Source organism: Triticum dicoccoides, chromosome 7A (assembly GCF_002162155.2).
Source record: "Triticum dicoccoides isolate Atlit2015 ecotype Zavitan chromosome 7A, WEW_v2.0, whole genome shotgun sequence".
NCBI lineage: Eukaryota > Viridiplantae > Streptophyta > Magnoliopsida > Poales > Poaceae > Triticum > Triticum dicoccoides.
The window spans coordinates 3,927,598-3,942,764 of record NC_041392.1 but is presented as its reverse complement, the minus strand read 5'-3'; the positions used below and the strand labels follow the sequence as shown (position 1 = coordinate 3,942,764).

Here is a 15,167-nt window from a genome sequence, read left to right as displayed (position 1 = left end):
AAGACAAGATACATAGGTGCTGAACGCAGCGACACCACCCCAAGCACTACAAGAGAAGTCGAGGCCTCGACCGTGAACACGCCACCGCGAAGAGATGAAACCGCATACGACGAACCGTGGGCTCCAAGGAAATGACACCAGAGCGCCGCCACCGCCCGACCCGAGGGTCAGAGTTTCCCTGGAGCAACACGACGGGCAATGATGGCCGCGACAACGCCTTCAAGAAGGGAACGAGTTTTGCCGCCGCCGGTCTGTCCGAAGAAAGAACAGGTTTTCACCCCGGCCAAAAGTCATCGCCACCGGACGTCACACTCCGGCGACCATGCCGCCCACACGACCATAGTCACCGGACAGCACCAAGCCACGAGCTCTGCCCGTGAGCACCGCGACACCACCATCAGGGCCGCCGCCCCGGCATCCAAGACCTCGACGCCACCTCACCCGCCACCCATCGCTACCCCAACCAAAGAAATGGGTGGAAAGGCCCCGCCTTTAGCACTCCTGAGCAGCCCCCAGCGCCGGGACCCACTAGGCCGACCAAAACTGGCCTCCATCGGCTCGTCCTGCCGCCGGGCGCGAGACGAGCTCGGTCCTGCTGCTGGACGCGAGACGAGTCCGGTCCTGCTGTCGGGCGCGAGACGAGTCGGTCCTGCTGTCGGGCGCGAGACGAGTCCGGTCTTGCTACCAGGCGCGAGACGAGGTCGGTCCTGCTGCCGGGCGCGAGACAAGCGATGGACCGCAACCGGGAGAAGGCCAACCCTTTGATGAAGGTAGTGCCCGAACGACAAGGAGAGGAATCGATGGTCGACGGGGACGCTCACCGACGGGCCGACGCCGAAGAAGTCCGTCCGCCGCCGTGAAACGCCCCCGACCACCGCCGTGAGCCACCACCATGCCGTGGCAGCCCACATCCATGCCGGGGCCCCGAGGAACTGCCCAGAGGCCGCACCGACGGCCATGGGCCAGATCCGAGGAGCAAGCCGGCAACCGCCGCCGCCCCCTCCAGAAGCCGCGACCATGACGAGCACCGGCCACCGCCCTGCGCCACCAGCCGGGTCCCCGGCGACAAATCCAGTCGGATCTGGCCGAAAACCGGCTCGCCCGCAACCTCCTGCATCGCCACCGCGTCAGATCCACCGCCGCCATGAGAGCGCCCACCACCACCGCGAGGCCCTCCACGCCACCACCACGAGCCAGCAGCCCCGCCGCCGGACCATGAAACCACGTCGCTGCGCCCCCCAAAGAGCAGCGCCGTCGCCCGAGCAAGGTGCCCTGCGTCGCCGCCGCCCAAGCAGGGAGAGACGAGACCCCACCGCCGCCAACACCCAACGGGCTTCGCCCGCCGGTGCGAACTGGCGGCGGCGAGGGAGGAAGACGAAGGGAGGGGGGCCGGCCGGCGGCACCCTAGGGTTTCCCCCCGGTCGCCCGCGGGGACGACACGGGAGGAGGAGGTCAGGAAAAAGGACGACGGGGGGACTTGCATGAAAACGAGTGTTTTAAGAAACCGCCCGAAAGATTAGGATCGCACGAGGCGATCTAGGAGGCGACGAGGGTTCCCTGCGCGCCGCCGGTGACGCCGCCGGTTCCCTCTCTCTCCGTCGGCCGCTCCGGCGGCGGGAGGGAGGGGAACCTCGGGTCTGTTCGCTAGGTGGGTGTGTGGTAGGGTTAGGGTTGAGGGAGACGCTGCCGAGGCCGTTGCTGTGGTGTCGCGTCCGAATAAGTTTCTCCGGGCTCCGTTCGCGGTCAGGCGAGGCTTTTGCCTTCGTCTAGGAGCCAACGGGGTTGGGGATCCCCGGATCTCGTCGAGGTCGCGGGCTATGGTGGCTGGAGGTCCATCGGCACTGCCGTTTAGGTCCTCAGATGGGCGATGGATGCAGGGAGACGAAAACCCTTCTTCTTCCTTGTTGGTATGATTTGCTGCTGCTGTTCTTCTCCTTCCTCTGCGCTGATGCTGGTGGGAGATCCTGCTTTGCCTGGGTTGATGGCCCGGCCGCGGTGCTGGACCGGTCGGATGACTCGAGTTCTCTTCCTTCCGAAAGAGACACTTTTCGCGGTACTCAAAGCCAAAGATGGCGACGGCTGTTGCAGGTATGTTGGATTGATGTCCATGCCCTCTCAGCGCTGGTGTCAAGAAAGGAGGAAGCAGCATGGCGGCAATTGTACCGAGGTCGAAGATGATGACCTGCTTGTGACTGGTTGCAGATACTTCTGCTGCAGGGGTCTTCTCTCAAGATTCAGGGATGATGACACAGGGCTCCGGAGATCTTCTTGTGTTATGGTTGTCTTAGGGTACTCTAGGTGTTCATGGTCCTTTGTGTTTGCGTTTCAATGTGCTTGTAAGAGTCAACTACTTTGTACTGATTCGTGATGTGAATAGTAAAATTCTCAAAACGAGTGTTTCAATTAACTACATTTTTTTTATCATGACATCTTTCTACTATTTTTGGATACAAAAAATTTCCATTAATTGACGTTTCTACCTATATTTGTTTTCTATTACTCGCCGTGCAACATCAACAGCCGCTTTGATAGACTCTAAATAACCACTCCCTATATATTTTTTCTATAAATTCTACTTGTTTTTTTTTTCTCATCTTCCATCCTAAAACAACTCTGAAAACAGTTATCGACAACAACTCTGAAAACAGAGAAAGAAAACAGGTAGCAGAATTCTGCAGACGCGAAGGCTACTAACAATAATAGTACTCCCTCTGTAAAGAAATACAAGAGCGTTCAGATTACTAAAGTAGTGATCTAAACGGTCTTATATTTGTTTACGGAGGAAGTATAAGACAAGCAACCGTGAATAGGACAGCAAAACGTTCTGAGAAAGAAAGCCCGGGCTACCCACAATGTTGTACCTGACTACCTAAGCTCGCCAAAACATACTGGTTTTTCTTATGGAACAATGTCAAAGTTAATTATTACGTAGAAGCTCTGTCATTGTGGAGACATAAACCAGCCACATCAATCTAATTATAACAACCCAGGCACGATGGAAGGAGCATATTTTTATTACTACAATATATGATGCCAAAGTTTCTGTCATTGTGGAGACATAAACCAGCCACATCAATCAATGACCAAAAAAGGAGGAGCCTATCTATACAAGCAACATTTTTGTACAGTAAATGAGACATAGGGACAGGCAAATCGCCAGCTAATTTTCATAGGAGATTTTCATAGGGCCACAATGAACGCCATGTTTGGTTTGTGCGGGATTGCAGGTTAGAACAAATAGAAGTCACCAGTGTTGTCAGTTACTAGCTTTTTTTAGAAAAGAAGTCACCAGTGTTGTCAGTTACTAGCTAGGTTTAATCTTCCATATATTTTCTTCTATATATCAACGGCCTTTTTATCTGTCGAGAATGGCTGCGACATGCGTGTTTCATCACTGTATATGAATCTTCGATTGTAACTGAATGTCACTGGGTAGTGTTTGTTGGAGTTGATACGTTGCTTGTTTGCAATTCAGTACGGTTGTACTACATGGGAGATGTGGACTGAATCGGTGCCTCTCTCTCTGTGCAGTGTAGAGCTAGTGAGCTACTCGTTCAGAAAACAAGAAATAAAACGGCGATCAGTCCCTGAAGCCCTGCCCTGTAGCTGCAGTCCGACCTTTGATAGCTCCCTATACTTTGCGCCGCAACGCCGAGCAGCTAACCGTGGTGCGATGGAAGGAAGGACGTGGTCGGCGCAGGCCTGTTTGGTCATCTTTGTTTGCCAAGGACAACGGAAGCACAGAGAAGTTCAGAACTAGTTTCCAGGTGTGAAGCTTGAGAGAGATCATTGTACAACCCTGCAGAAATTAATTCTCATTGGCCTACTTCTCAGGGATGACTGCAGCAACAATGACTAAAAGAAACAGTAAAACTGCCCTGAAATTATCTTCACTTATTTATAAGCCCACAAATGCAAGGAAAAGCCTGCACCTCATATAAACCAAGTGGTGGTGTTCACTTGCATAACCTGCACGTCACACACACGTAGGCGAATTCAGGCCTTGGAGCATGTGGAAATTCTCCATTCTGACGTACACTTGGCCAAAAAACGTGTGTGCATGCTTGCTCACAGGGTTGCCGTCAGATTGCCAGTCAGCCAGGGACATGGACTAAGTAAAAACATGGACCAAAATTGCTTGCAACTAGCACGAAACTCTGTTCGCAGCGGCACGGAGAAGGATCCATAGTCTTCCAAACTCCTGCTCATATGCGTCCTAGCTGCTGCCGACTTGCTGGCCTCCGATGCACTTCAGCTCGGGCCGGCCGGCGCAAGCTGCATACCGCGGGAGCGGGACGCCCCCTGCTGTCCTTCAAGCGCGGCATCACCAGCGACCTCTTGGGCGTCCTTGACTCTTGGCACAATGAAGGCCAAGGGAACTGCTGTCGCTGGAGGGGCGTCAAGTGCAGCAATCGGACCGGCCATATCCTTAGGCTTGATCTTCGTAATCGGCATGCGGAGACACAGACTATCAATGAGAACATCTTCCGCGGAGGGTACTATGGAGACACGGCTTTGGTTGGCCAGATAAGTAATTCTTTGCTCACCATGGATCGTCTTGTGCACCTTGATCTTAGCATGAATTCCCTGGAGGGCCCAAGTGGTCGCATGCCGGAGTTCTTGGGCTCTTTGACGAGATTGAGATATCTCAACCTCTCCGGCATACCATTTTCTGGCAGGGTGCCCCCTCATCTCGGCAACCTCTCAAACTTGCAGCATCTTGACCTCTCATGCCAAATTGGCACAGGACGTATGTACTCAAGAGACATCTCATGGGTAGCACGCATCCCTAAATTGCGGTCTCTTGGAATGAATTCAGTAAACCTCAGCACGATAGTTGATTGGCCTTATGTTGTCAACATGATTCCTTCTTTGAAGGCCCTCAACCTTCGGTTTTGCTCTCTTTCAACCGCAAATCATTCACTCCCACATATTAACCTTACCAAACTCGAGAGGCTTGATCTCTCCGACAACACCTTTGCACACCCAATGGCAAGGGGTTGGTTTTGGAATTTGACAGGCCTCCAGCATCTCCACCTTGTCGGCACTCAACTGTACGGTCAAGCTCCGGATGCACTGGCACATATGACATCCCTCCAAGTCCTTGATTTGTCAGGTAATCCTAACATGGGAGGGATGAGCAGTACAAGCTTCAAACACCTATGCAGTCTGAAAATTCTGGACCTTTCTGGGTGTCAAATTGTTGGAAATATAAAGGATATTATAGGGAGGATGCCACAGTGTCCCTTGAACAAACTGCAAGTGTTGCGTTTGGGCTACAACAATATCAGCGGAAACATGCCGGATCAGACAGCACACCTGACCAGCTTAGTCGTTCTTGATATCTCTGTGAACAACCTAAATGGAGGCATACCGCACGGGGTGGGGCTGCTCTCTAGTTTAAGCAGACTTAATCTCTCTTCCAACAATCTCAGTGGACCTGTGCCATCTGAGATCGGCATGCTCGGCAACTTGACCATGATGAATCTTGAAGGCAACAACTTGACTGGTGATTTCACTGAAGAACATTTTGCAAGTCTAACGAAGTTAAAGTCGCTGGATTTAAGTGGGACTTCCTTGAGGATTACAGTTGATCCCGATTGGATACCACCCTTCAGTTTAGAAGAAGTAGAACTTTCCTCTTGCCAATTAGGTCCTTCATTTCCTGCATGGCTTCAGTTCCAAGTGGATGCTCTCCGGGTGGAGTTATCAAGCACAGGTATAGTTGATAGGCTTCCTGACTGGTTCAACACTACATTTGCAAAGGTCACATATCTGCACATCTCCAACAATGAAATTAGTGGCAGGTTGCCGGCAAACATGGAATTCATGTCGCTGCAATTTTTCTTTATCAATTCAAATACACTAACTGGTGAAATCCCGAACTTACCAAGAAATATTACCTTCTTGGACATGTCCGAAAACTCATTAACTGGAAATTTGCCATCAAACACTGGGACTCCGGATTTGATTTCATTGGTGCTGATCTCCAATCAAATAACTGGTCATATTCCCGAATCTCTCTGCAAAGCGGAAGCCTTGTATGCCTTGGACTTAAGCAACAATCTTCTTGAGGGACAACTTCCTTAGTGTTTTGGAGTGAAGAACATTTCCTTTCTCATGTTGAGTAACAATAGATTCTCTGGCAACTTCCCGTCGGTACTAAAAAATGGGAGACTATTGTTTTCTCTAGATCTATCACATAATAGTTTTTTCGGAAGGTTGCCATTGTGGATTGGAGATTTGGTTGAATTACGATTTCTGCGTCTAAGCCAGAATATGTTTTCCGGAGAAATCCCAGAAACCATCTCAAATCTTAGTCACCTTCATCATATGAACCTAGCAGGCAATGTCTTATCAGGCGCCATACCATGGCAGTTGCCAAATATGACGGCCATGAAAAGGAAGTATGTACAGAACCCTTATGACAGCCAGTACAGTTACTCAACTATGGTCCGTACATATGATTTTTCCTCTATGGTCGTCAAGGGACATGAACTTGATTATGGTATAAGCCTTATGCAATTGGTGAGCATTGACTTATCTTTCAACCAACTAACTGGGAGAATACCAGAAGAATTAGTTGCTCTTGATGCGTTGATGAACTTGAATCTATCATGTAACCACTTGAGTGGGAAAATTCCAATTAAGCTTGGGGCCTTGCAGGCTTTGGAATCACTTGATCTCTCAAGGAACATGCTTTCTGGTGGAATCCCTTCAAGCCTATCAGATATAACCTATTTGAGCTACTTGGACTTGTCTGATAACAATCTAACAGGGAGAATACCACCAGGACGTCAGCTTGACACTCTCTACACCCAGCAGCCTTTCATGTACAATGGCAACAGTGGTCTATGTGGCCCTCCTCTTCCAAACAGTTGCCCCGGAAAGAATTCAGCAACACAAGATGATCCAAAAATGAACGAGCATTCCTTTGAGCCTTTGACCTTTTCTTTTGGACTTGCTCTGGGATCTATTCTGGGTCTCTGGGTGGTGTTCTGTGTCTTGTTGTTTAAGAGAGCATGGAGGATATCTTATTTCCGTGTGGTTGACAAGGCATATGGTCAGATGTATGTGTTTGCCGTTCTTACATGGCAAAGTTGGGCCAGGAAGGGAGCTACAAATCGAGTAACAAGAGAAGCAGCATCTTAGGCTGAGATATTTATGTCCTTGCTTGAAGTTATTGTAATGGATATTGATGCTTCGTAATTGTTGATGCTTGTATGATAGTACTTTTGAACTCCTGTATTTGCTACTGCTCAGATGCTGCGATGATTGTTTGTTCAGTGGCTTCATCGTTTAGAGTTTCACAGCTGGCGTAGCCTGTATGGGACTCTGTTTTTCTGTGGAACACACCCTCTTGGTAAGGTGTACAGGGGTGATGACACCTACTTTTGTTAGCAGCATGGGGTTACTTCTAGTGCTTGTTGTTGTGGCTGGATTCTTCCGTTGCGTGTTGGTTTGTGCCAGAAGGTGAATTGGGAGACTGTTTGTCCTCCTAATGTGTGTATTTAAGTTGTGATTGTATTGGTTTCAGATTACATGCTGTTGATCATGAGATTTGAAAAAGGTGCAAGTTATTTCAGAAAAGCACAACCAAGCAGGGGAACAGCTCCTGAGTCTGAAACAATTAGTGAGATGGATGTGTTGTAATTGTCACCTGAGGAGGGAGCAGCAGCAGCAGGATCGAATAGTGAGACCTTGGTAAAGTACTGGAGTAGGAATGTAGGATGCATCCTGCAACGCATGGCTCCACTCCATAGCTTCCTCAATGCTAATGCATAATTGTGAACGTGAAATTGTTTGTATTTGAATTCAGTTCCTTGAAACAAGGGATGCAGCAGTAGTAGTACTCCCGCTGCTCCAGGCGGCTTGGTTGCGGCGCGGTGGCTGCTGGGGCAGCGGTCCAAGGTGGTGATGGGGACATCTGCTTCGGGTGGTTCGCGGGTGAAGGCCCGATCAGATCCGGCCGGATCTGCTGCCGGTGGCCCGTCCAACGGCAAGGGCTGAGGCCAGCAGGGGCCACGGGCGACCGGTGCTGCCGTGGATTGTTTGGCGGTGTTGGTGGCGTGACTGCGGTGGTGGAGGTGCGTGTGCGTCTTGGCGTCTGTCTGGGCTCCTCTTCCTGGACGACGGCGTGCGGCGCGGGTGGGCTTGCTTGGGCCCGTCCTTGGTGGCGGTGGCGGCAGATCTATCATCCTTCTTTGGCGGACGGGCGGCTGTTGGTGGTCTCTCGTCGGTCAGTGCCAGTACCTATGTTAGGGTGAGGCGGGATGCTTCGGGGGAGGGGGGAGGCTGGTAGGAGGGATGGGTGGTTCCGACGTGGTCGAGCTGCCCGTCGCGGCACAGGGGGTGCCGGTCGTGGTTGTGTGCCGCTCCTCCCCCTTCCTTCTTCCTCGACATGGTGTTTTTCTGTTCGCTTTCCTGTGATGCTTGAGGCGGGACAGTTGCTGCCGGTTCCGACGATGGTTGGGTTTGGTGGAGCTGTCCAAAGCCTTCCCCTTTGATGGTCTTAGGGCGGCCTGGGTGCAGGGCGGCGGCCCTGGAGGTGGGAGACGTGTTGGTCTTGGGCAGACTGCGCGGCTCGGGTGTGGGCGAGCAAACATGGCCGCTCGGGCGGCATGGTTGCAGGTGGTTGTCGGAGAGGGGTTGCACCGGAGGGGTCAGAGCAACGGGGTTCATCACCTGCCCGGTCCTTGGATTGGCCGGCGGCGGTGGCGACTGCGGTCGTCATTTCTTCCTTGCAGGCTCCGTCGCGGTGCTTCTACTCCCTTCGTGTTGCTCCGGGCGAAAGCTTGATCCGCAAGGATCGGACGGTGGCGGCAGATCTATCATCCTTCTTTGGCGGACGGGCGGCTGTTGGTGGTCTCTCGTCGGTCAGTGCCAGTACCTATGTTAGGGTGAGGCGGGATGCTTCGGGGGAGGGGGGAGGCTGGTAGGAGGGATGGGTGGTTCCGACGTGGTCGAGCTGCCCGTCGCGGCACAGGGGGTGCCGGTCGTGGTTGTGTGCCGCTCCTCCCCCTTCCTTCTTCCTTGACATGGTGTTTTTCTGTTCGCTTTCCTGTGATGCTTGAGGCGGGACAGTTGCTGCCGGTTCCGACGATGGTTGGGTTTGGTGGAGCTGTCCAAAGCCTTCCCCTTTGATGGTCTTAGGGCGGCCTGGGTGCAGGGCGGCGGCCCTGGAGGTGGGAGACGTGTTGGTCTTGGGCAGACTGCGCGGCTCGGGTGTGGGCGAGCAAACATGGCCGCTCGGGCGGCATGGTTGCAGGTGGTTGTCGGAGAGGGGTTGCACCGGAGGGGTCAGAGCAACGGGGTTCATCACCTGCCCGGTCCTTGGATTGGCCGGCGGCGGTGGCGACTGCGGTCGTCATTTCTTCCTTGCAGGCTCCGTCGCGGTGCTTCTACTCCCTTCGTGTTGCTCCGGGCGAAAGCTTGATCCGCAAGGATCGGACGGTGGCGGCTATCCGTGGTCGTGCTCTTCTTGGAGGCACCGTTTTGGAGTCCCCGCTCCGTCATTGGCCGTATCACCTCTCCTTGCGGTTCTTCTTTGCTTATTTGTAGTGTGCTTCGTAGTCGTTGGGTAGTGTGTCGGTGTCCGGCACCCTTGTATCTTGCCTTGTGTGTATGTTTGTGTGGTGGTGGCGTGTGTTTGTATCGGTGTTTTCGGATGTTGCGGTGTTGGTTGCTATATATATATATATATATAAGGCGGGGAACCCCTTTTTCGCAAACTTGCAGCTTTTTTGCTTGCCTTTCACTTTTTATTCAGCGTACAACAGAGAAAACGGGGTCGTGCCCCCCCACCGATCGTTGTGCTCGTGCCATCCCACGAGCAATTAGAGGGGACGCCAGACTCTCATGGCGCTAACAGACTCGAGCTAATCTCGCTTGACTGAAGAACAGACACTACTGCCGAAACTGCCGAAACTGAACAAAACCTACACTAGCTGCCTGAAACTGCAGACTTGGGTTTATATTCAACAAAAAACACAAGCAGAACTGTCAAAATCAACAAGACATTTACTTCCTTGCTTGAGTCGAGGTCTCATCACGGGTGATGTATTTTCAGAAATGACCATCCCACTCTTTATTACGAAGTGGTATGGGATAATCTTAGCCATTGATGTGTTTAGGGTGGGGTGGGTGTACCGAAGCAGATCTGACTATAGCTGATATCCCTCTTGATCTTATTTTGCCTTCTAGCTGGGTTTCTCTGATCGACTGGGATGCAAAGATCAGCTGCTGCTGGACCTCCCTGAGCCTCCTGACGGCCCACATCACTTGGGACATCTCCCTGATTTGGTGCAACTTGAGCCCCCAGACCCACGGATATCATGTCTGAAATTACTCCGGAAAGGGGGTCAACGGCGGGCCGTTCACCGAGCGTTCCAGCCATTTTGTTTCTTATTTTCTGACCCAATTTCGTCGCTAACTACACTGTACACTGGACAGGCACACATTCAGTCAACAACCTAACTGACGTGTGGTAAGGAAACGCCGGTGCTTTGGTGCTTCTCAGATTGTTGTGACTTGTGACTGACCGAGCAGCGGTTCATACACAATTGCTTTCAGTACCCTCCTTTGTTTCCTTTTTCAGGTCATCTGGAATTATCAACATGGCACCCTGGTTGCAAAACGAACAAAACCGCCAAAACACACTTCACTAATCAGTAATGGCTACAAACACAGGCTAGAACATGAAAAAAAAAAGTATTGGTTCTGATGCATTGAGCCCCGCAGCCATATCTGATCCTGAAATATGTTGCTATTCGGTTTGCAGAACAGGATAGCAGCTGCACTAAGCTTGCAAGGTTTCAGTTAATCACTGTCAAGCATGGATCCGTGTTGATTGCAGTTACGGAGGAGACCACAAGATTTAGTGACCATGGAAACACCCTCCCATTATATCACTTGGTGGCAGCATGCCGTATGAACTGTCAACGGAATAAACAATTTAAGCATTTGCAAAAGCAGAGAAAACGAAGAATTATCAGGTTTGGGTTAAGTCCATAGATCATCTTAATCATAATGTAAGTATTGCAGCAACTAAATATCACACGCAGTAGAGACTAAAGAGCAACCAGAAAGAATGACTAATTAGACTTCACCAGACAATTCACTAAATTTTGGGGTGAAGGGAATGAAGAAAGTAAGCATCTGCAAATGCAGTGTCCAAATAGAAACATAAGGTAAATCTTGTTGAGGCAGAGAGCAAGGAATAGATCTAGCTGCAATTCATTACAGCTCAGCTGGAGTCCACCAAGCTCTGCTTGCGGCTCAGCCGCTCCATCCCCAAAAACTAATAGGACACAATCATGAATGATTTTTCAAGCATTCATACATACTTGCTCCAAACAGTCAATGAGATAATTTTTTAATGTCACACACGCGCACAGAGGCAGACAACCGAGCTACAAACGTTGTCCAAATCGCAGCCAGATAACAGTCATGGCATGACAACTAGGGAAATAATCCATCCTGCTCTCAGCAACAGCTTTCTTCACGGCGCTCGGTTGGTGTAGGCTCGCATACATGGTATTCTCCAAGCCCTTGGAGGCAGTAGTTTAGGTCCGATGAATACAAGCATGCATCAAACTGTTTGCTTACTGAAGAGAAGACACAAGGAAACTGGGTTCAGACTAGGTACACACACTGCCAACAAACAGATGGCTCATGACATGCTGTCACGAGCCTCTTCTGACACTAGATCGAGATCGATCTCGATGCGAACCTTACAATTTGCTTATTAAATTAAATTGCAGGAACTGTTTTTTCCGCGATGAAACTAGTTGCACTGTCAAATGACAACCTTGGCAAGTCTCTCTGCATTACAAGATCTACCTGACACTCATTCTCTTTTTTTTTTGGCGGGGACCTGACAATCATTCTGCATGCACAAATAATGACCATCAAATGCTACTACTACTGCATCTCTAGTTTCTAGAAACCAAATTCAAATTCAAACGGTTTCACCATTATGCATGCGCTCACGGTTAGCTGATCGGCATTGCGGCACAGGTACATGGAGATGAGATACTTGTGCCGCAAGGGGACTGAAGCTATGTACAGGGCAGCTCCACTCAGCAGGAGAAGGGAAGTGCAAATATAAAAAGCAGACCGTGCAGAATCTAACAGAATGTCTCCGGGATTATGATATTTCAAGGACTAGTTTCTCACAACTGGCAAAAAGAAATCTGCACAGAGACAAGGAAAACAAGCAGCAGAATTCTGCAGAGGTGATATATCAAACTAGCAACCGTCAATAGGGAAACAAAAATGCCAAGAGAAATAAAGGCAGAGCGGCCCACATTGGTACTTGTACTTGAAATCTATCTAAAAATTTATTCAATTAACGATGTCATCATATGGAGAGGTATCTCTGGGCCCTCTCGGTAATGCACATCACTTAAGCCTTGCAAGCATTGCAACTAATGAGTTAGTTGCGGGATGATGTATTACGGAACGAGAAAAGAGACTTGCCGGTGACGAGATTGAACTAGGTATTGAGATACCGACGATCGAATCTCGGGCAAGTAACATACCGATGACAAAGGGAACAACGTATGTTGTTATGCGGTCTGACCGATAAAGATCTTCGTAGAATATGTAGGAGCCAATATGGGCATCCAGGTCCCGCTATTGGTTATTGACAAGAGATGTGTCTCGGTCATGTCTACATAGTTCTCGAACCCGTAGGGTCCGCACGCTTAAACGTTCGTTGACGATATAGTACTATGAGTTATGTATGTTGGTGACTGAATGTTGTTCGGAGTTTTGGATGAGATCACAGATATGACGAGGAACTCCGGAATGGTCCGGAAGTAAAGATTGATATGTGGATAGTAGTGTTTGATCTCCGGAAGGGGTTCCGGATGTTTCCCGAAATGTTTGGGCACGAGAACACTTTATCTGGGCCAATGGGGAAAGCCCACAAGGTTTTTGGAAAGCGCAAAAGGAAGTTTTGCGGAGTCCAGGGGCCAGACGCCAGGGTCCCTGGCGTCTGGGTCCAGACGCCAGGAACCCTGGTGTCTGGCCCTGGAGTCCGAGAAGGACTCTTGCCTTTCGGGTGAAACCGACTTTGTGGAGGCTTTTACTCCAAGTTTCGACCCCAAGGCTCAACATATAAATAGGGGGGTAGGGCTAGCACCCGAGACACATGAAGAAACACCAAGCCGTGTGCCGGCAACCCCGTCTCCTCTAGTTTATCCTCTGTCATAGTTTTCACAGTGCTTAGGCGAAGCCCTGCGAAGATCGTTCTACACCAACATCGTCACCACACCGTCGTGCTGCCGGAACTCATCTACTACTTCGACCCTCTTGCTGGATCGAGAAGGCGAGGACGTCACGAGCCGTACGTGTGCAGAACTCGGAGGTGCCGTGCTTTCGGTGCTTGGATCGATCGGATCGTGAAGACGTTCGACTACATCAACCGCGTTGATATAACGCTTCCGCTTCGGTCTACGAGGGTACGTAGACAACACTCTCTCCTCTCGTTGCTATGCATCACCATGATCTTGCGTGTGCGTAGGAAATTTTTTGAAATTACTACGTTCCCCAACAGACAGGCCATCTCGGGGCGAGGCGCTGCGGCGCCTGCCGTGCCGCCCTGTGGGGCCGCTGGCCTGCCTACGGAGCGCGCTGCCTTCCGTTCCGTCCGAACGGCAACCCAGCAGCCCTCTGCGGCGAGACGACCTAGAGCGGGCGCGCCTACGGCCCCGGCTGTCATGGTGCTCATCGTCGTCGTCGCGCCGGCGGTGCCTATCCACCGCGCACGCGGGGGCCGCGCGGCGGCGGCTCGTGCCCGCCTGACCGTCCTAGATGAAGCGCTCCCAGCGGAAGCGATCGGTGAGCGGCCATTCGGTGCTCGCCCCTGGTGGACGCTCGAACACCGGAGAGTAGTCTTGCGTCTGGTCGAGGTGGATCAGGATGGGGAATTGCGGCCCTTGGACACCTTCTTCGCGCGGGCGGCCTTCTGGGGGCGGCGGGAGGCCACGCACATCAGCAACCGGACGATCGGTGATGGAGAAGCCGTTGGCCGTGGGAATGTCGTCCGGCGACCAGGCCCACACCCACGCATACGCCAGGGAGGTGTTGGAGAGGGACGATGACTGGCGCTCAAGCCGATCGACCTTGCAGGAGAGGCCAATGGCATCTTGAACCGCATCCTTGCGCCAGGCTTGGACGGGCAGGCCCTCGATCGCCAGGCGACAGTAGAAGCGGGAGACCCGCTGGTGACCGCGCGCCGCCGACGTCCAGGGGGCCAGAGTCAGAGCCACCCCCGACATGGGACCGCCTGGCCTCCACGGCGGTGTCGCGGTGACGCGAGTGACCGAACCTGACCAGGAAATCCTCCGGGTGATGCTTGGAGACGTGCATCTGGTCCCAGGGGATATTGAGCTCGCGCTCCAGTGCCTTGGCCACCAGCTGTGGGTTGATGTCTTGTCTGGCCTCCGACATGGTGACGAGCACAGCCGAAGCGCGCAGATTGCGCGCCGCATCCTCCATGGCCTGCGTGCTCACGGTGAAGGTGCTGCCGGCGCCCGGGCGCTGCAAGGCCTCGCCAGGGCGGTACGCCATGGTCACAGCAGGACGCCGGGGGCGCAGGAGCGGGATGGGCAACTGGCGCGGCGACGGGTGGAAAGGAGGGGGTGGCGGCGGGAGGGGTGGCCGGTTAGGTGGTGGTGGGTGAGGGGGCGTGGAGGTGATGGCGGCTGGGGACGGGGTGGCGGCAGGCGGCGGTGGGGGAGGGGTGCGGTGTTTGGGGCGTCCCTTGCAGATCGGGTCGCGAGCTCGATGCCCAAACCCCCAGCAGTCGGCGCACCGAACAGGGTTGCGGCAGTCGGCGGCGCGGTGTCGTGGAGCGAGACACCTCAAGCAGCAGCCCTTGAACCTCCTTAAAAAGGCAGCCCGGCGACGCTGAGCCTCGAGGCGGGCGGCCTCGGATTGCAGGCGGCCATAACCACGGTGCGCCGCAAGCGGTACGGGCGGTGCATGCCACCGGCGTCTCGAAACGACCGTGTGCCATTTTGGGGAAGTTGGGGCTTCGTCCATGCCGTTGCCCCTCGCCTTAAGCAGAGGCCTCGCGGCAGCCGAGGCGACTGGCCTGGAGTTAAGGAAGAGCTCACGCGGAGCGCAGATGAGGGATTGAAGACGGGGCACCGGCGATG

General features: G+C 52.6%; 1 pseudogene; it reads left to right on the top strand.

The window, feature by feature from the left end:
* Window positions 1-731: 731 nt before the first annotated feature.
* Window positions 732-7,262, top strand: LOC119329915 (annotated as a pseudogene).
* Window positions 7,263-15,167: the final 7,905 nt, after the last annotated feature.